The sequence below is a fragment of the Zonotrichia albicollis genome, chromosome 1 (assembly GCF_047830755.1).
Source record: "Zonotrichia albicollis isolate bZonAlb1 chromosome 1, bZonAlb1.hap1, whole genome shotgun sequence".
In the NCBI taxonomy this organism is placed as follows: domain Eukaryota; kingdom Metazoa; phylum Chordata; class Aves; order Passeriformes; family Passerellidae; genus Zonotrichia; species Zonotrichia albicollis.
Genome location: NC_133819.1, coordinates 14,295,965 through 14,317,170, shown reverse-complemented (window position 1 = coordinate 14,317,170; position 21,206 = coordinate 14,295,965). Strand labels below are relative to the sequence as shown.

General features: G+C 38.7%; 1 long non-coding RNA gene across 1 annotated transcript in view; it reads left to right on the top strand.

The window, feature by feature from the left end:
* The window catches only part of LOC141725255 (uncharacterized), a 33,435-nt gene extending 12,436 nt beyond the window's left edge, over positions 1-20,999 (top strand). Inside the window, exons 3-4 of the long non-coding RNA XR_012577111.1 lie at positions 18,251-18,337; positions 18,910-20,999. This is a non-coding gene — a long non-coding RNA (uncharacterized LOC141725255). The remainder of the gene's footprint in view (positions 1-18,250; positions 18,338-18,909) is intronic.
* Positions 21,000-21,206: the final 207 nt, after the last annotated feature.

The window sequence follows — 21,206 nt, the reverse complement described above, 5'->3', positions numbered from 1 at the left end:
ATCACTTGCCTAGCACTTGTTGCTCAGAGAAACACAGAGTGAGATCTACCCACCTAGGATACTTCACTGTGAGTTCTGGGACCTGGAAGGTAAATGCATTGGGTCCTGAGCTCAGAGGAGAGCTGAACTTAGCAGGTTATAAAGGGATAAAAATGCATTTTGTCACATTTGTAAAACATATGATTCATACCTGCAATTACCTGGAGAGATGCTTGCACTGATTTATCCCATGGATTTGTTTTTTCTTGTATAAATTCAGGACTATCCTTACATTTAACTGATAATTGTTTATAGACTCACTGTAAAACTCTACCATTTTTGTAGACAGAAGGAACTCCAGGGTAATTATCAGTTCACATAAAAACATAAACAGATGCCCCATAGCAACACATATTTTATTGCTGAGAATGTAGATTTTATAAAAATATCCGGAGACAGTGCTGTGAGTAAGCAAGGCTTGTGTGACTTGCATTCCAGATGCCCTCATGATACGGGCACTGCATCTGATTTTCAACAATGTTCAAGTTTCTACTGAATTTGCAGGGAGATTTGGAAACCTGGAGAATCTGGACTTTCAGAAACTCGGTCTGTTTCTTTTGTGGATCAAAATGTGGCACCATTTTTACCAGAGTTAAATCTCCTCTGGGTGAGGCTGTTATTGCTGGGCACGTTGGGTGCAGCATTTGGAGCAGCGCTGAGCCCCGACTGGTCGCACAGAGAGAGCTGCTTCCCTCAGGCATGGAACAACACTAATGTAATTATGCAGCTTTTAGGACTTGAGCTAATATTTCCAGCAGAAATCAGAGCTGTGTTATACCAGATTGGCCAGTACTAACCCAAGGATCTCTTTGTGAGAGAGGACAAAGTCTTTTTTGATGGATACAGGGATATCTTGTTTGTGCCAACACCTGATGCTAAGCAATTATGTTACTGACATTGATGCTATCAGCAGATATCACTGCAAGTGGTAAACATAGGACAGAAATCTCTCTTTTTCAATAAAAAAATAGGACTTGATTGAAACTAACTCCATTATATGATTTGAAAAGTAAGATGGGAGGCATATTGCTAGGCCTAAGTCAGTAAGGACTAACTTTGCAGGAATATCTGTGCAAGAAGGGTACCTATTTACCTGTTAAAATTATCATCAGAGACAGAGGGAAGGAACAAATCCCTGATGGGTAGAATACCTTTCTGAAAATACTAGTTCTGTTTTTTTTTTTGTGTCATGAGTGTATCCTCACACGCCTTGATCCACTGAAAAGAAAAAAATAAAGGAACATCTCTCATGAGTAACACAGCAAGACAGAGTCATGTAGCACAGGTTAGCACAGCTAATTTCAGAGTCATCAAACTGAAAAAAGCCTTTTTACTAAGCTTGAGCTATAAAACTAATTTTGTTGTTGGCTTTGTACTATCATATCCCAATTATTAATTTATTTGTGGGGGAATCTTTTCAGATACTGTCTGAGATATTTTGTGTAATGCTTCCACTGCACCACAAAGGGTTTGCCAGGTCAAGCAACACATACATTTTCCTGTCAAACTAAGAGATGTGTCCATCTGTTCAACCTTTAAAGGCATACTCTGTCTGATCTTTACCTGACTAATACTTGAGGCCTTGGAAACATTTTGGAGATAAGGAGTTAAATAAAAAGTGGACCTAACAGTCTGAACAGACCTTCTGCTTCAGGTCACTTCTATTCTGCTCATGCCTGCATGGATAGAGTGCATCTCCATCTGTCCTTGCCAAGCTGGAAGTAGCACACTATTTTGCCCTACTTTCTAAAGCAATGATTTTTGGATACTCTTTAGCCACAGTAAACCTTTGTAGTGATAGACAGGATCCTGCTGCATAGGACTTTTTTTACAAATTCTATGTACAGGTGATGCCTGTATCTCCAGTAATTTTATCTAACTGGTAAGTGGCAGTGAAACTGTAGTAATGCAAAAGCCACTTACATTTATACAACATCTTTCAATCACAGAGCTGTAGAATTGTAACTTTACAAAGCAGTGTGAAGTTTTCATTTACTCTGTCCCTGCCCAAAGACCACATTGATTATATTTGCCATTCTTGGCAGGTGTCTTATCCTTTAAACACTATGGTGAAAAACATTATCCTCAAGAAATCTGTTGCACTTCCCTGTTGGTGTATCAGTAGAACATTGTTTATGCACGTGTTGTCTCCTTTTCTCTTTCACCTGGAGGCTGGTATTGTGTGGCACCACAGACTTCTCTGCTCTAGGCTGTACATTCCTATTCTGTCAATCTTTCCTGATAGCTCACATTTTTTGTTCCTCTGATTGTTTTTGTTCCTCTCCTGAGGGCTTCCACACAAAGTCCACAGGTGGTTTTTGGAGTTTAGTAGCCAAAACTAGAATAAATATTTCTTCTAAGTCCCTGTCAGTGTTGAAGAGAAGTGACAGATTATTTAGTATATCCTACAGGCCACATTCCTGCTTACAAATTCCCATCCTAGCAAAATGCCTACAGTTTGGAGAGATGACTACAGAATGTAATATGGAGCATTCACTAAATCCAGCTGCAGCTATGTGATGCATAGCAACATTGTGGTTTTGGTTTTAAAGTTATGTTGTTAAATATCTTGTCCAGTTGTTTCACAGTGAATCAATACCAACAGCATCCCAAGAGTTTTGCTTCTTATTACCTAAAGGTAGACTTACATCACACTACACATTAAAATCCTGGTCATTATTAATTCTGAGCACCCTTCAGTTGTACAACTTATTCTCCTGCAGTCAGTGAGATTCTTCACACAGAGGATGACTAAAGGAGGGAGCCAAAGGATTAACACAATTTAGGTTTGAATGGATACCTACCTATGTGAAAACTGAGGAAGAAAAAAAGCCAAAATCAACCAGTGGTGGCAAAATATGCAGTATTTTCTTTATGTGCTAATATCTCTCCTCTGTAACTGAAAATCGAGAATTTAATGTGCAGTGTCTGACTGAAGCTTTCAAAGACCTTGAACTCTACTACCATTGGGTTTTTATGCAGTTTGAGTCTCTAAGCCAACACAGAGGTCCTCGCCTTAACTAGAGGCTTGGTGGTTATTGATAAAATGTTAGGAGAGAGCAGACATTAATTATCTGTGTTCATAATTCAAATTCATTCTTTAAACACTGCAGCATCTTGTCATTAAAAATATAGATGCTGAATGACTGGAGCCTAGACCCCCACAGAACTCATCAGCAGATTCCACGGTGGCTATTCCCTTTGGAATCCATTAAAAATATCTTCTACAAATCCATTTCTTCTTATCCACATTTAAAAGGAATGCACAAACAGTGTATTAAGAAAAAAGGCTTTAACATCAATTATATCAAATTAGGTAAAGACTCTCCAATAAATTGCTAACCTTGACAGTCTATGAACATACTTAAATGAAACCTTGACTTGATATATTCAAAATATTCACTGTGTAAATGAAAATAATTTTAATGGGTTTGCCATTAAAACTTCGATTCTTTTAGGAATGAAAAATGGACTTAATATTGAAATCACTCCTTCAGACCCACTCTTTATGCCATATTTAGAGATGACTACAAGCAAAATGTCTGATTTTGCAAGTGCTTGAGCATTTCAGCATCCTAATTTCTGTGACTAATGGAACTCAAAGGTTATTTGTTTGCCTGGATGTTTATGGTCCTATGTCTGTTCAGACCGAGGTCATCAGGACTATTCTGGGCCTTTTCTGCTTTAACTAAGTTGTAATTGTATCTGAATGTAAGCGATCAGTGAAATAATGATACTTCACTACTTTTTGCTTGAGAGACTACAAATTCTTTTTCCCTTTCAAGTGGCAATATTTGCCATTAACTGGAAGATGTGCACAAAGGCCCCTCTTCTGAGACAACTGAGGAATGGAGCAATGACCTGGCAGCAATCAGCTTCAGCTCAGGCCTCTGTGCATCCTCAGCACAAACAGGGTGAGATATGGCCCCATTGGTCCTTTGTCCTACCCTGCAGACATTAAGGAGCTGTGTTTGGGGCCAGCTGAAATAGTTTCCCTCACTGGCTTCAGTTTCAAGACAGTGACTCCAAGTTCAAGGTACTGTCCCCCCAAAGCATGTCTGATTTCTGTAGACATGCAGATTTCTGTCCTGACTTTATGGACTTGAAATCCAGGCCCTCAGGGAAGCCTGCTCCAAAAAGAACAAAGTTCATCTTTGTTAGGTAATTAGACTATGGAGCATAAAATTGAATAGATTATTCTCATAAATAAAGAATTGATTTTAACAAGAAATGGATATTATGGCAAAAAAGATAAATGGAGAATTATATTGTAGCAAAATTGTATGCTGAAAGCTGTGTTGAAGCTCCAGGGTTTTTGTCTCATTAATATAATGCATCTAAATAGTTTCTCACCTTACATATGTTTGTGGAACTATTGAAAAGAAAAAGGTGACAAAATGTTTTTCAAGGAAAAAAAAAAGTATCCTATGCTTGATAATTCCATCCATTCATTAAATCAAGACTTATGATTAATATCAGAGTTTAGTATACTTTAGAACTAGGAAAAATCCCTTCAATACAAAAGCTCCCAACATATTTTCTCTTAAAAGAGGAAAAAATCCCCCAACCCTGTCAATACTCTCCTATTCAAAGGTCTCTTGGAACAGACATGCTTTTCCCTTGCTGCCCCTTTTCCTCTTTTCTGCTGAAGGCATTCCTTCCTGGATACCCAGAATGGGGAAAGTTACCTGCAAGCAGAGACACAGAAGATGCTCTCATGGGAAAATGTGCAAAAGGAATCTCTAAAGAGCTGTGAGACTTAAATATATATATGCCACAACATTTTGGTCAGTTTTGTCAATATCTGAACTGTGGATGCCAGCTCAGGGCATCTGGGAATGCTTTCAGTACTTCTGCCCACAGCCCAGGACAAAATCATTGATGATCAGATATATCCATTTCACAGCTTCCACACCTGTGTGTGCTTGGATTTCTACTTGATTGCTGGATCTTTCTAAGCCCTGTGTGTGGCTGTATGAGTTCAGAGCAGAGACTTGTGGTAATGCAATGAACTGGACAGTGAAAAGAAGACTGTTGTTTCTCAGAGCTGTGCTAAAAGGCTTCTGTATCCGGCAAAGTGTAGAAACTGGTGTGATAAGACATTACACAGAGTTGCTGCTCACCAGAGCAGAGTGGGAAATCAGGAGATTGAGGCCTTTGGTTAAATTTTATCACTGATCCTCACCTTTATATTTTCTACTCCTTAAACTATGAAGTGAAAAGACACAAAGTACTTTTAAACCTGGATTGGGATTGAGTGCTAAAAAAAATATATGTATCAGGAGGCAAGAAGATATATGAAGTGTTCTAATATTTATAAATATGCTACCCAGAAAATAGTGTTTGTGATCGAAATACAAATTAATATTTTTTTATACCTTCCCATGCTTTGATGATCATTCAGATATTAAATATCATACACTATTCTCACACAATCAAATGTTTAACCACTTTCTTTTGGTCAAAATAATTACCTTTTTCATATTACTTTCCAGCACTTATGTTTCTTATTATTTTCTTTGCTATTGAATGTCAAGAAAAAATGGCACTCACATTCAGTTCTCTATACAGAGTCAATAAAAAATTGTGTATGCACAACAAGGGAAATCAGAATGTTGTAACTGTCTTCATTGCAGTTGTTTTGATGCAGATATTAAAAATAAAAAATAGCATAGGGGTGGCGTACTTCCCATTGAGATATTCCTCATGGAGAGTTTAATCTGTCTAAACAAAGGCATCCATTTGAGACACCAACTGAGTGTCCAGGACAGGTGTAACAGCCAGCCACAAACCAAAATCTGCAGGTACTTACACCCTCTTGGAGTGACAACTGGAAACTGGGCAGTACACCCCAGAGTAAACTCCTTTCACATGTGTGCTTTAAAACTGAGGTATTTTTACTCTGAAAATCTTTATAGGAAGGATAATAAGTACAGTTCACATGTAACACTTCACATGAGAAAGACACCTACAATCCTTCAAAGACTCTTACCATATATTTCTACTGTAAGACAGAAACATACATCAATTAACAACACCTGAAATATGGATCCAAACCAAGGTCTCGCAAAATGTGTTGTTAACACATACTGGTAGTGTATTTCCATTGCATCAATTGTTTTAGTGATAAATAACCCTCACAAACTGGAATGACTTGTTGACAGACAAAAGCACCATCTAACAATGGGCTATTTAGACTTGCAAATGACAGAACTTAATTATTCCAAAATAACATTTCCCTGTTAAACTATGATCATTAAATCCATCATGCTTCAGTTTATATGCATGAAACATTTATCATGTCCTCTACAAACAGGAGTCAGTCATCTCAATATAGATTTTTGGACCATTCATTTCATCATGGCATTTCATCGAAAGCCCAGGATTTCATTTATTTTCAGTAACAGAGATAAAGTGTTTGTAAACGATGTGATAAGACCATAAAGAAAAGTGAAGTGAAATTCTGCTCCATACAAAGATGATAAATACAATACCTACTTTGAACACTGGGATTATTGTGTGAGAAAAATGAGATATTGGAAGTCGGTAGCTATGTTTAAGATGAGAAGTTTTTTGCCTGCGAATTTTTCATTAAAGTCAGGGGAAAATAAAGAATTATCTGAATGATTCAATTTTTTTTAAATGGCCATTACAGACCTTAAACTAAAAAAATACCCTAACAAACATAGAACAACTGGAACTAAAAGGAAGCAATTTCTGTGGTTCTTTATTTCTTGTGTTGTGAAATTCCTAAATGACAGTTTTCAGTTTCAAAAAAAAACATTTCTATTTCATTAACATGTGCTCTGGTGAGATGTGTGATTTTCAATGCTCATTCTAGACAACCAAGACAGATTCCCTTTTTCCAAACAATATCTAATCTCTGTGTTTCTGGGAGTTTCCAGCAGAAGCCTGAGCTTTCAGTTCAAAACCTTATTTGGGCAGTTTGCTGACACACACATTTGGGACATTTGTAAGAGCATTTAATCTGTACCTCTTGGCATTTTGGCTTCACCTTTGCATGAGTTCATTTTGGCAGGATTTATTTCTTTCATTGCCCCCACCCCTTTCCTCTCTCTCTCTCTTTTTGGCAGAGTGGCAGCTTCATTCCAAATCACTGCACCCAAGCCTCTTTGTATGATTGTTTTTACTTTTGCAATGCAATCTAAATCATAACTACCATAATGAGAATGTGCTTGCATAATTCCTGTGGGACTTATTTTGCACAGACTGCACATGGGAGAACATTTTTATTTTATTTGCCAAGGTAACAAAAGTAGTGTTTTCTATGCTTTTTTTTTACTGCAACTATATAGCAGATTAACTTTTCTTCTCTTTCTACCTGTGTTTTTTTCTTTATATAAAAGACCTAAAGAAGGAAACGAAATAAATAATGGATGTACAGAATGTTCTTGGCTTCTGCGTATGCCTACAGGTGTCCTTTCATCATATTCATCTGGCTGGCAAAGTGGAAAAGTGCTTGCAGCCTGAGGGCTACCTTGCAAAACAAACAAAATTCAAAATATGTTACAGAAAGGGAAGAAAACACTAGGTTTGGTATATAGTTTCTTTTTGGGGGGAGAGGAGGAATCTAGAAATTAAACATGAATGTCTATCATACCAAATATTATATTAAGAGATTGTTAGAATGGTTGAGGTTGCAAGGGACCTCTGTAGGTCATCTTATCCAACCCTTTTAACAGTGACAAGGATTGAAAAGTCAGGAAATGCTAGTTTTTAAGTGGCCTGTATAACCTTATCCTTCCCCTCAGCATGCATTTAAATAGAACTTTGATTATATATGTTAAACTTATTTTTTCAATTTTGCCATCATATTATTTAATGCACTGGATTCTGAGAGCTCTCAAAAGAGGAATTAGATGTTGATGTTTTTTTAAGCTGACTCAATTCAGTTTGTGATGTGTCTAAACCTTTGCTTTTTATACACACTACTCAAACCTTTACCACTAACAAAAATCATTACACTTCCTCTTGTGTGTTTATATCATGATCAGAGGACGGGAGCTCATTGGGATATTTTGCCCTCTAGTCCTCATTTTAGTGCTTACAGAAGTGTAGATTTCTACCTCACTTGCACAATCTGGAGCTCTTAAAATGACAATTCAAGCACTTCGTCACTTCTGAATCCTTCAGGAGTTAACGACCCTTCTATACATTCACTGCTCACCCTTTTTCCCATGGCTTCCTTAAAAACTTGTCTGTAAAGCACCCTGTGAGCAATATCCAATCCCTGCAGAGGGCTCAGCAAAGCTCAGGTCAATGCAGTTGGCTGCTGTGGTCACAGAGACTGCTCAGGGCAGCCCTCAGTGGTTTTGGGCATGGCCCCTTTGAGACAGAGGCATTAGATACCTACTGGGCTCACTGTGAGATGAAGCCTTGAGAGCAGGCTAAAGCATTCTGATTCACAATGCAGGTGTTTGCTGGTTCTTGTTGCAGGTGCTGCTGTCCTCATGGCTGTAACTAAAACCATCTGCACAGTCCCTGAGAAGGGCTGAGCCCTAATGCAGTGGGTAGATGGGTCTACAGGGCAATCCTTCCTGGCATACACAATGTGTACAAATGACAGGGAGAATCCTTGGACATATTTTTATATACATAAATGTGTGGATATTCTCTACAGAGAAAGCAAATATACTGTGCTGTGTCTCAGATGTCACAGCTGTATGAAAAGACAGCATGCTTACTGCAAATAGAGTATTTGGAGAATTTACATTTTAACAGAATATGAGTGTGTGAGAATTTAGTTTTTTAGGAGATTACAGCTGGATCAGATTTCCACAGGAGTGACAGAAGATAAGTCTTGACATCAAAGTAATTTTCTCATGGAATTTCAAACTTCAGCTCCAAAACTTAGACATGCTAGAGTCTCTCAATATGATGGTTGCAAGAGTTCTTAACATGACTAAAAGGATGTATTTTTACTGTCTGTGTTCTTGGAATTATCTTGAGCCATTTTAGTCAAGACTTTCCAAACCCAATTCAGTTAGAGACAGATACCCACCATGGAAAATTTAAGCTGTAACAGTCAAATTTTGGCAAACTGTATAAGTAATTGAAAGTAAGTTCTTACAAATGAGCATTAGGCAATCTTAGCTAAAGGCATTACTTTTCCTATTATGTATAAACATACAGGAATAACTAATACACTTACTCCTGCTATGCATGTACATATACATTATATATGCATAGTATAAACGGGAATTAATGTAATAGATTTTAATGCAGCTGGCAGTCAGGGAGAGGCAGCTTTACGTGGAGCAGTGGCTTGTATTCTTTAGGCAGAATCCTGAGGTTATACACTAATTTCCAAAGCCTCCAAATTTTTAACATAAGTTTAAAGTTCATGAAAAGTGTCAGCCCAATGCTTGTTAAGAAGGAAGTTCTTTGTTTGGGTTCAGCACAGGGCGGCACGGAGAGCAGCAGCCCAAGCTTCCTATGTAGCTCTATCAGATGTCTCATCCCTGACCTGGAATGCAGGGGGGGAGGTGAAAGGTTAGTCCATTCTTCATGCTCATTCAATACTTCACTTCTCTGTTGAGTGCCAAAAGAGTATCAATTACTGCCAGTTGTGTGTTGCTTTTTGTAATGTGGACTTATGTCCATTAAGAATTGGACTGAGTCCACAAAACCATCTCATTGAGCCTGTTGGAAAGTCATCTTGATGGTGATGGCTCTTCCATCATTTCCACAATTGTTGAATTTGAAACAGGTACCTGGACTTAATGTATTTCATTACTTGAGTCATACAGCTTCCCAACTTTTCATTTGTGTTTGGAGAGGAGATGTCAGGGCAGGAACTCTCTCTACTAATACTGATAAAATAGAATGGTAATTGCAATCTTTCAGTACCGCCAGGATGCCTGGTAAATCTATGCTTTTTTAGTCAGGACCTTTTTGCAAGAAAGGTCACAAAACATTATTCAGATAAAATTGCTCTAGTCAGGCAGTGTGTGCACATTCTTGATATTCCCTGCAACAACCTAATTTATGGGATACTGCAGTGAGAAACAGGCTGAGATGGTGCTAGTGTAACAGTGTCTTAGCAGCAAATAAACACAGTGTGAGAAATTCTTCCTTTTAAAAACAATGTAAAGGAAAGACATTCAATCCCTCAGGCAATTTCTTTTCAAAGTGTTTGAATTTTACAATACCAGAGAGATTCTCAGTGCATCACATGAGGGATATGGACAAACGCCATCTATAAATTAATTAGTTTTGCATATGCATTTCACAGACATAATTTCAAATACTTTGCCCTTACTTTCACTACTTTTTGGTCTGTGTGCATGTAATTTATCCTAAAAAGGCAGAACTGCAGTTACTAGTGACAACTTTATCTAAGCAAGAATGTTGTACTAATTTAAGTCCATTTTTCTTACTGGCCATTGTTACACTTCTGTATAAAGCTATCATGGATATCCTAGAGCCTGGGATTTTAATCTTTCCAAGCACAGACTTTCTGCAGCTATTCTTCTTGCTCTCTTTGTTCTTCCCTTGTTTCAGACCTGCCCATTTCAGCTCTCTCACATGCACATAGCAGCACTGGGATTTTACAAGCTCTCCCTTCCAAATGTTTGCCTCAGGAACAGGAGGACCAGGAACAGCAAGAGGTAATCCAGAAGGGAATGCCTGATGCTAACAACGAAAATTCTCTGGCAATGCAAGGCCTCCACCCCAGTGTGCTGCTGAAGACGGGGAGTTGTGCTGGGGAATATTACTGGTTCTGCCCTGTTTCTGTACTCTTTTGTAGGCAATCGCTGCAAGACAGTGTCAGAGCCAGGACAGTGCTAGGGAGTCCTGTGATTTGATCCTGAAGATGCTGGCAGCAAATATTGAGCCCCTTTGTAAGCATGAGTCCAGCTTGTTAAAGCACAGCACACGATCAGAGGTTGAAACTTTGGCCGCTAATCAGCAAGGGCCTCAAATTGTGGAGCTCAAATCTGGATCCAAGCTCCTCTGGATTTTCAAGTTATTCAGGTCTATGGTTTTGGCACTGGCTCATCTGTCCTAAAAACAAAGTGAAGTTGACAAATGTCTCTCTTAGTCAGCTGCCCCAAAGGACTGAATATCATTACAAAAAAGACATTAAAATACAAAAGGCCTTAGCAATTTGTATAGGGCCTTGTTTCCAGTAATGTTGTAAGAAGCCTGCCAGCATTTTGGTGAAAAGGGACTAGAGCACAAATCTTGTTAACCAAACTGAATGAGGAACAAAACAGCCTCGCTATGCACTCCCAGTGAAGTCAGTGGCAGATCTCCCACTGGCCGTGGCGGTGCATGATCCAGCCTTTTCAGTACAGAATGCAAGCACTTTCCTTTTATTACCTGGTCAATAAGTTACCAAGGACTTTTCATTCAAAAAAGCAACTCCATTTATTGCCCTATTTATAAACCACATTTGGGAGTTTAATATAATCTGAAATATACATAGATACAAACCTGGTATTTGTTCTGAACATGAATTCCTATGAATAGCATAGGGATTCATAAAAGTAAAAAGTATAATGAATTAAAAGTGTAATACATCCTAGAATCTGGTCATCTTCATAAAAGACTAACCATGCTGTATTCTAAGTGAAACTTATAGAATACTTTCTACTTAGCACTCAGTCTTCATGAGGAAGGGTGAAGCAAGTTTTACTCCCCTCTCAAAAGCTGGTAGTTACCTTAATAACTGCTTACTAACTGTTGGATCCACTGAGGTATTTAGGAACCAAAATCTCTCTAGCCCCAGTGAATCTGTGTGTGATAACAACTTCCACTGAGGAGGTGGGAGAGAAGTATTTGTTGTGCTCTGAATTGATGACCTAGATTGTCATTAGTGACATGATGAAGCAGAGTTATTGCTGATTGTGTTGATGGTCAGTACGTGCCTGTTGGTGCTTACTGCAGGTAAATACCCCCTCACTGCTGTCATGGCAATGCACCATGGGCTATGGACAATGCTGGAGAGAACTCACTATTTTCTAGCCTTCTCACAGGTCATGTTGATTTAAAAAAAAGTCAACACAATTTAAATCAAAATTTTGATATTAATGAATTAATTAAAAGAACATCCTGTCCTGGGTTCTGAGTTATGTTCATTTAAAAAATGCAATTTACTCTGTACTGATGATTAATTTTATTTATTTTGCTCTTTTTTAGTTCAATGATCTTGTAAAAGCTTTTCATTCTCTCCAGTCTTCTTCCACTGCCAACATAGCTCAGTATAACCCAGACTTCTTAGCAAACATTACTACACATGCCAGTATTCTGTCTAATTTTAACTAAACATTCAATAATACTAAGCTATTTTAGTACCTTGGGCCCACATTCTCCAAGGTATTTAAACACAGAACTCCTGTGAGGATCTTGGCTTTGTTGCTTTCTAAAAATGCTAGAATTCTCATACGTGCTAACAGGGCAATGGTAAATGAACAACTAATTCTGCTGTTGTATTTACATAAACCTTTATAAATTACATTCTTTCAGTGTAGAACATGATTATTAATCATCCCATTCAGTTCTGTGTAATATGCAACTAAATAAGGAACACAGTGGACCCTTTGTAATTACTTACCCTAACTTCACTTTTAAAGCCAAACACATTGTGACCTTATACTGATTTGGGGTTTATTAAACAGACTCCTATATTGTAAGAAAGAAAAGAGAAGAAGATGTTTACATAGGATTTTTTGACATTTATTAACCCCTCAAAATCTCCCTCATATAGTAGTCAGTAAAATGTGCTGGGTGTACATATGGGCCCAGTAATTAGCACGTATGTCAGAGTAACAAATGAACTCTTTCTGTCAACACAGAAAAGGCCAGGAGAAGGGTAAATCAAGATTATTCTCTTGTTATGTGAAATCCAGATAATTAAAAAATAATCTGCTGTCCTTAAATGCTACAAATTATTAAAAGCACTGAAATATTCAGGTTTATCTTCATGATTGTTTGTTCACTAAATTACTACCTCCTGAAGCTGTCAAACTGCTGACCTATCTCTCCCCTTCCACTGCCTGCTCCCCAAATCTGTTGCATTGCTTAATTTTCTCTTGCTTAATTAACATTGGCACTAAATTTAGAATTGTCAGAGCCTGAAAGGACAATTTACGATCTATGCATTCCTGTATTAGCACTAATGGAAATAGAGCTGGGGGAAGTATTAATCTAAATTTGAACATTAGTTTAGGGTCATATTTTTCTCTGTCCTGCCCGGTATACTTGCAAGCAGATGACATGGCCATGCAGATAATAGACTTCAGATAAGAGACTTTCATCCAAAGGAACTCTAAAACACTGGTTTGCATACAGAATTATCATGCTTTGGGTCAGACAGGGGTATTTACAGCAGTGACAGCCAGGGGTATGCAGGAGGTTTTGCTGACCTAGGAAAAAAAGCCAGGGCTCTTGGTGTTACACTTTCTGGAGGGCTACAATACAGCTTCATAAACATTGCTAATGACTAAAGCAGAGAAATTTGCACCTCCTCTGCTCTGAGGGCCACTGAGTTGGGAATCAGGAGAGTGCAATCCCTGTTTGGCTCTGCCAGCACCCAGCTGCAGGAGGGGGGAGATGCTGCTCCTGCATTCCTCCCACCCTGCCTGCCTGAACACTGCTCTCCTGTAGTCTGGCCCATAAAACCCATTTTTGTGAATCTGCCCCGTGTCTTGAACTACCTTGAGAGAACTGAGCTTTCTGAGGTTCAGCATCTAGTAAATCCTGCCCCTGGGCAAGGAAGTGAATGGCCATTTCATGTTTTCTGCAGCTGCCTAGACCATGTATGCAGAGCAGCACAAGGAGGGAGAGACAAGCACAAGAAGCAAATGATGATACAGAGAGAAGAGGGGTTTTGCTTTTAAAATAGCGAGCCAAATGAGGAGCTGAAAGATGTCTACAGGCCTAAGAAGGACGGGCCATGCAAACAGCAGGGGAGAATGAGAATACTGGAAAATAGGAGTCATACAAGTACCCTAAAAAAAGAAAGGTGGAGGGATGATGGGGAAAATGTGATTGAGAGATTAAGTCCTGGTAGCAGATTTAGAAACAGTGATGTTAGTGAGGGATCAATAGGTGAAGAAGTGAGCAAAATTTAAAAATGAGGTGGACCCAGAGGGCTGTGCACAGAGCAGAGAGAGCTGCTGTGGGAAGTACAAATAGGTTCCAGGCAGGGAAATCCAGGGATCACTAAGGATCATGTCTCAGAGGGCTTCCAGTGGGGCACTGAAGATATAAATCTGTGGTTCCTTTTAATTTTGTTGGCGCCTTTTTTTTGTGTGTATGTGTTTGTTTGGTTTGGTTTGGTTTATTTTGCTATTTCCTCTGACACACGAGTAGTTTCATGAGACATAACTGAGAATTTCAATACCTTTCCATGAAAGGCATGCAAATGATTGAAAGGTAAAGCTTTCAGAAAATGCAGAAAGTCTTTGGGTGTCCTGCTAGTGGTTCAAATATTTTTCCAGGGAACATATTTTTTCTTAGAAAAAAATGTATGCTTTCAGTCTTGTCAGAAAAATAAGTGAGCATCTAGCCTGATAGCCTGTTTAGTTGCCAGTGAGGAAGAGTTCTCATAGACTACATACAACTATGTGTGGCTGGAAAGTCCATTCAAAAGAGAAGAAATTAAAAATGCCTCAGATATCTTCAAATTTGATTTGTTCTTGCAAAGAGCAATGCTTTGAGATGTACGTGCAGATCATTAGCACAGCCTCCCACACAGGAGTTACTTGGACTACAACAGCCAAGTAGATAAAAATAGTCTTTGATACAAATTCTGAGAAGCAATCAAAGTCCATTTCCCATTACTGTAAGAAAACCCACAAATAGTCTCCTATCATTGGGCTACTCCTTTTTTATGCATTTTTGATCACTACTTATTATGCATGGAAAACATGTTCATACTAAAAAACACATTATCTTCTGCTTCAATGGCCTGTGGTCAAATGTATTTAAAAGCCCAACACTAATAATAGATAATATCCTCTTCTTTTTTTGCCCTGATAGGTAACCTTAGAAAATACTCTGAAATATTTCAGATAATTTTGCCTCAGTGAAGGCAAAATTGAGTACTGTTGGCTAAACCTTTTAAAATTTCTCATTTGGGTATGCCACTGTTTCTCCTCTCACTGTCCCTGAGATAATACAACTTCATACTCCTTTGGTTTTCTGAGTCTGACAAAAGGCTTTTGATATTTCTTAAGAATTTTGATTCTACATCTCTATCATGTAGTAGCTGAATAGCCACAATTTTGAAAGATACCAACTATTAGTCACCATGACTAATTTTTTTAAGAAAGAGCTTTATGCCACATATGAGTGACTCCTTATCTGCAGTTTGCAGGGGAAAAAAAAAGTACAGGGAAGTAAACATAGCGATCTGTTAAATTATGGATAAAGAATGCACTATTATATGGCTATTTATAAAAATAATGAGCAAAGCATCAAAGAAACTTTGTCTTTGAATTCTAATGAAGAAGACATTATTTCCTTCCATTTCCCCCTATCACAATACACACAGAAAGAGGGACAAAGAATGCAAACCCATAAGAACAACTTATGGATTTTCAAGAACTTCTCCCCAAATTGACCTGAAAGTTGCTACAAATGTTTGGATTTATGTATGGATATTAACCAAACTTTGGACAGTAGGAATACATGTCATGCTTGGAGAGGGAAAGACTCATTTGATAATGTGAGCAATGAAGGCAAATGGTGAACTGCATATGAAGTATAAGCTAAACAAAGCCACCAGGTCAAATTTTTGTCTGCTTTACTCTGCTCAGCCACAAGCACAGATAAAGCCAGCTTAAACTATTCTTTGAAGATTTGTGGTAACTGATTTTATTTTCTTTTATTATTCCACATAAAATGGATTTCTGCTCAGAAAGGGGTCTCCACATGCCCATGTCAGTTTATTTTATAATTTCATTTATAGTAGTTTCTACACATCTGCTAAATTTATGGGGTTAGCAGGTGCTTGTAGAGTAAAACTGGAAATCCATAAAAACAGTATTTGGAAGCATGGTGATCCACATCCAAATGGATATTGTCCTAACTCAAAATTTTCACAATGTCTTTACAAAAAACTCGATTGGTGAGGGTCTTTAGGAGAAATGGGTGTTAATGGCTTTGAAATGGGTCTTAATGCTCTGCCCACCTCAACCCCCACATGTTTGTTACAGAACTCAAATCAGTGTGGCTACAGCTTGAACTTCAAGGTAATAGACAAATGGGTCCATGTAAAGCCTTTTGCAGAGCCCAGACAATCAGAACTTCTGGTGGATCCACAGAACCCAGACAGCCTGAACTTCTGAGACTTGGGGCAAAATGATATGGTCAAGGGGGGAATATGTGGCAGTTCAGGAAGGCTGTGCCAGTGGGAAAGAAAGAGGGCAACATGCGACCCGGAGTTCAACATTGAAGGAGGCTGTGTCCTCTGAAACCTCAAGAGAGAAACCTCATAGGGGTATGCCCCAGTAGACTCTCTCCCATTATTCAAATAAAGTTGAGCACTCCATTGTCTCCTTCATGGATGTTGGTTTTTCACAGTGTGAGTCTCCACACAATACTGGCTGTAGGTGTAGTAGTTCCAATAGCAGACATGCAGGAGTAGAATAATGCTGGCTAAAAAGGATGGATGATTCAGATCAGGAGCCAAACCAGAGTATGTCTCTGTTCATTATATGACTGAGTTCCTGTTACACATTTGTCCCATGTGCTCAATGGAAGGCAAAACACCCCACTCCTCTATGTCTTCTTGCTATAGGTATGAATCAGTGGCTTCTTCCCAACCTAAAATTTGGCCTTGGCTAAGGATGTAATGAGCACCTCAATTCATTGTTGGTGAAATTTCCTGTATCTGGGACACTGCATGAAAATGCTTCAGAAGCTATATTGAGGTTACTGCTGCTATGGGCTACAAAGAACACACTGCTGCAGCCTCAGCACTGCTCAGCCTTGGCCTTGATTCTGAAGCTGCTGCCAGCTCCAGTTGCTGCTATCTCAGAGACTGCCTGCCTGTCCATATCCCATGGTATCCATGGGGATCCCACAGCTTTGCAAACATTACCTGAGGTGCGTCTGGCAAGTGATCACGAAGGGTTTCCTTCATGTGTGTGCTGAGTGCTTTGGAGAGCCACAGCAGATCAAAAGTGTCTTGCAGTAGTGTTTTCTCCCTTTGAGTGGAGAACCTACAAGCTAATCCTGGCCAACCAAGCACCCTGGCCACTTGCACATTGCAATTGAAGACCATCCTCTTGAACACTCAGCAAAGCTCAATCTCCAAAGCAGTTATGGAAAATGAAAGGACACAGCACACCTGATGGGAGCCCATTAATAAAGCCACAACCTTTTTTTTCCCCCCTATTTTGTTTTTTTGGGCAGTGTTACCTCCAGCCTGGATGCTTTTGGCATAAAAGATGTTCAAGTGAGATTTTCCCCTTACAGCATAGACAACCAGGTGGTTTCCCCAAGGCTCAGCATCAGTTGTGAAAGGGGCTGGCCATGAATATCAATCTGATGGCAATAAGGGGCAGATGATTTCAGCCAGTGCAACTCTGGCATGTTAAAGCTATTGCCAGAGAACTGAGAGATTTGGTAAATTCATTGCTTATATGGCAAAATGCATTGCTAATAGAGCCGAGCAATATTGAGAGCAGGAAGTTTATTTTTCCTCAAATTGCTTTTGTTTTGTTATTCCATTATTATAATATTTCTTCTGCTTCCTTTCAACATGATTGTTTTTCAAATCCTAAACAAAAGAGTAAGGCAAATTATTCTGCAGCAGTATATGAGTTGGCATAGAGTAACAGAAGGAGCTATTATGATCTGTCAGACAACTACTTATTTAGGGACTTTTGAAACTACTGATAATTGACTTAGTAGAATAAAACAGCTTTTCTGGAACTGATGGAGCCTGTTGTTTAAGTACTTAACACATTTGCTGCAAGTAATTTAAAGATGCTACTGACCATGGTTAAACTACTACAGACATGAAGGAATGGTGAAAATGTGAGGTGCAGTGGTGTTATTTTAATACCATTTTACTAAACTGACTGCATAAATAAGATTTGAAATGTAAGGTGGTCACAAATTTAAACCCCAGTGGCAAAGTCAGGAAGAGTCAGCTGGAGACTGGAAGAAGCAGATAATAATATGCAAGGCACTCGGCTGTGTCAGCCTGACAGCCTCTCTGTCTGCTCCACAGGACTCCTGTGAAGGTTGCCATGGGCTCAGATCCATGTGTCCCTGATGCATATTCAATACCAGACCCCATCTCACTCTCCAGAAGAGGGTAAGTTGTGCAGACATACAAGACTGACACATGCACATAAGCAGTCTCATCAGCTGGAGCAGGGAAATGGATGCTTAGTGATATACAAGGACCTGTGGGAATCAGTCCCCTAGGTCCCTTGGAAGCACAGAAAACCTGAGAAGGCATTTGTAAATCTGAATCCTAAAATCTGGGCATCTTGTCAAACCGTGCTGCAGTCTCATGGCAGTAGTTGCTGCTCATGGAGACAGATGTGGGCTTGCTTTAATGCACCCCAGCATAGCTGGGAGATGCATTAAGGAGCTCAGAGGTTCCTCATTTCTATTTCTATGGTTAGGACACATGTCTGGGAGGTGCAAAACAGGAGTTTGGATAATCTCCAGCTGAGAAAGACACTGAACAAAGTCTCCCACATCACATGCTCCACTCTCTGATAATTTTGATGCAAAAAATCCTGGTGGGAACTGCCTGTGCTTTGCACTAGAGAGGATAACAGGATCAGTTCCCAATGAGAGGCCATTGCTTTGCTTCTTTAATGAGGATATTAATGCAGGTAAGGACTCGCTGGCATATTCTTTTCTATGTTTTCTCAGACAGGATGAAGTTCACAAGCCCAGCAGGTCCTGGCAGCATCTGATCTGTGTGGTTTACACTCATGTGCTCCCACAACCATTCAGTATGTTTGTGAGAGGTGCAGTGCTGTCTGCACTCTCTCTAAGCATTTACTGTCCTCTTGATCCCCACACATGCTGTTGCTCTGCTACTGCTCTGATTTGATTGTTGGGCAAATCTTGTTTCTAATATGATAATATGCACATTATATGATCTAATATGGTTTAATATGATCTAATATGACCATGGGAAATCTTGTTTCTAACATAATCATGTGCACAGTCCTCAAATTCTAGTTGAGCAAAATTTCTAGCTGGAAAAAAGTTCCTTTATCTGCCAAAATAAAGATTTAAAAAGCTTAAAAACACTAACAAAATTTTCGAGGAATTGTAAAAAAAAAAAAAAAAAAAGAAAAAAATAAAGAAAAAAGCAAATCCTTTGTGGCTCTTACAATGGCGAAACATTTTAGAACAAAAATTCAGCCTTATGAAAATGCTTTTGGGATGCATGTTTGTTGAAGGTGCTGTCAGTTATCACTAAAAAAACCAGAGACCTATCTTTTCCAAGTTCATGGCATTGGGTATAGCAATGAAGAAATTATGAAGTCTGAATTTACCTTTACTGCACTTGCACAAATCTGACTCATTTTACTTTCAGTGGAATTACTCCAGATTTACACTGATATGAGAAGAGAATTTACCTTGCCTAGATTTTTACCTACACAAAACAAAATAAATGCCAGTCTCAAACTCTGGATGCTCTTGACTGTGTTTGAAGAATATTAAATAAAACTGACTGGTTCCAGCAATTATCTCCAAATCATGATACCTCAGTGCAGCATAAATGTAGCAAAAATTTAATTAGTCACACCAACAAAATCACTAATTTTTTTGCTTGCTAAAAGTGAAATATCTCTCCTCTCTGTAAAAATGTCAATGTTACAGGTAAGACTTGGATTCTTGTTGTATATGAAAGCAATATTTATGGAAGAGGCCATTTCTCAGCTAAAGACAATAAACACCATGATTAAATTCATAGGCTGAGGCAGAGAAAACAGTCCCGTTTTTATGATCATCTTTGCAGGACAGTACAAATATAACATGCTGACACTCTATGGATACATTTACCTACATGAAAACAGACATACATCTAAATCTTAAAATTTGATGTAAAGCAAAGCAGAGGGGTATTAAGAGCATGAAACTTGAAGACACTGCATTTTTGACTGTCTATTCCCAAGAGAAAATCAGAGGAAAAGGCTAAGAGGAAACTGATCCACTGGAAAAAATCACACCCCTATTTTTTGGGAACAGTCTGAGTGATCCACCTGAAATCTTTTGGAAAGAAGTTTATCTGACATATCTATTCTGTATGCAAGCACCAGTCACTGACCATCAGGAATAATCAACCTTCTTCAAAGCAATTCCATGATTCCCTTAGGAGATCAGTACACCCACCTTTGTTAAGGGATCACCAAAGAAATGAAGTGGTGAGTTTTGGGGGGCACTGTGTTACATTTCCATCACAAAACTCACAAGCCATCAGTGCACATGCCTTTGGACCTGCCGTTTGCAGCCTGTGCTGTGGTTCAAATCTGGGTTGTGGGCATCCTTCTGGAAAGTGGCCTCTCTCTTTTTCACAGGAGAAAAGCTGTGATCCGAAGAGCAGCTCACGTGCAGCTCCCAGGGCCTGTTCCTGCCAGCTCTCACTACAGGCTGCTGTAATGAGCCTGGCTTTTCTGAGATGCTCTTTTCTCTTCTCACTATTCTTGTGGTTACCCAGGAATGTCAACATGTTCTCATGCTGAAATTGCAATAACAGTATAAAAGCTCTTTCAAATCAAGGGGTGAGAATGAAACAGAAGGAAAAAAAGAGAGAAGAAAAAAGGAAAGAGAAAAAAATTAAAAAGACAAGTTGTATCTATTTTCACGTCTTTGTTTGGTTTTGTTTGTTTATTTGTTTGTTGTATTTTCCTGGAAAGAATGTTCACTTAAAGAACTTTGTTTAGAATTGGTGAATAGTGTTGAAAATCCATCAGCTTCTAATAACATGCCAGGTACATTTAGTCCATTTTAAGCCATAAATTATTTGCTCTGGAATGGATTTATGCATGTTCCTTATGAAATCATTCTTGGAATGGATAGAATTAATTTGTAAATAAAATATTCTGTGAAAGAACATTGCATAAGTTTTATAACACATAACTTTGTCTTTTTTCTTTTGTCATTAAATACAGCCTTTAACTACTTTTTCAGTTAAGTCTTAAAAACAAGTATTG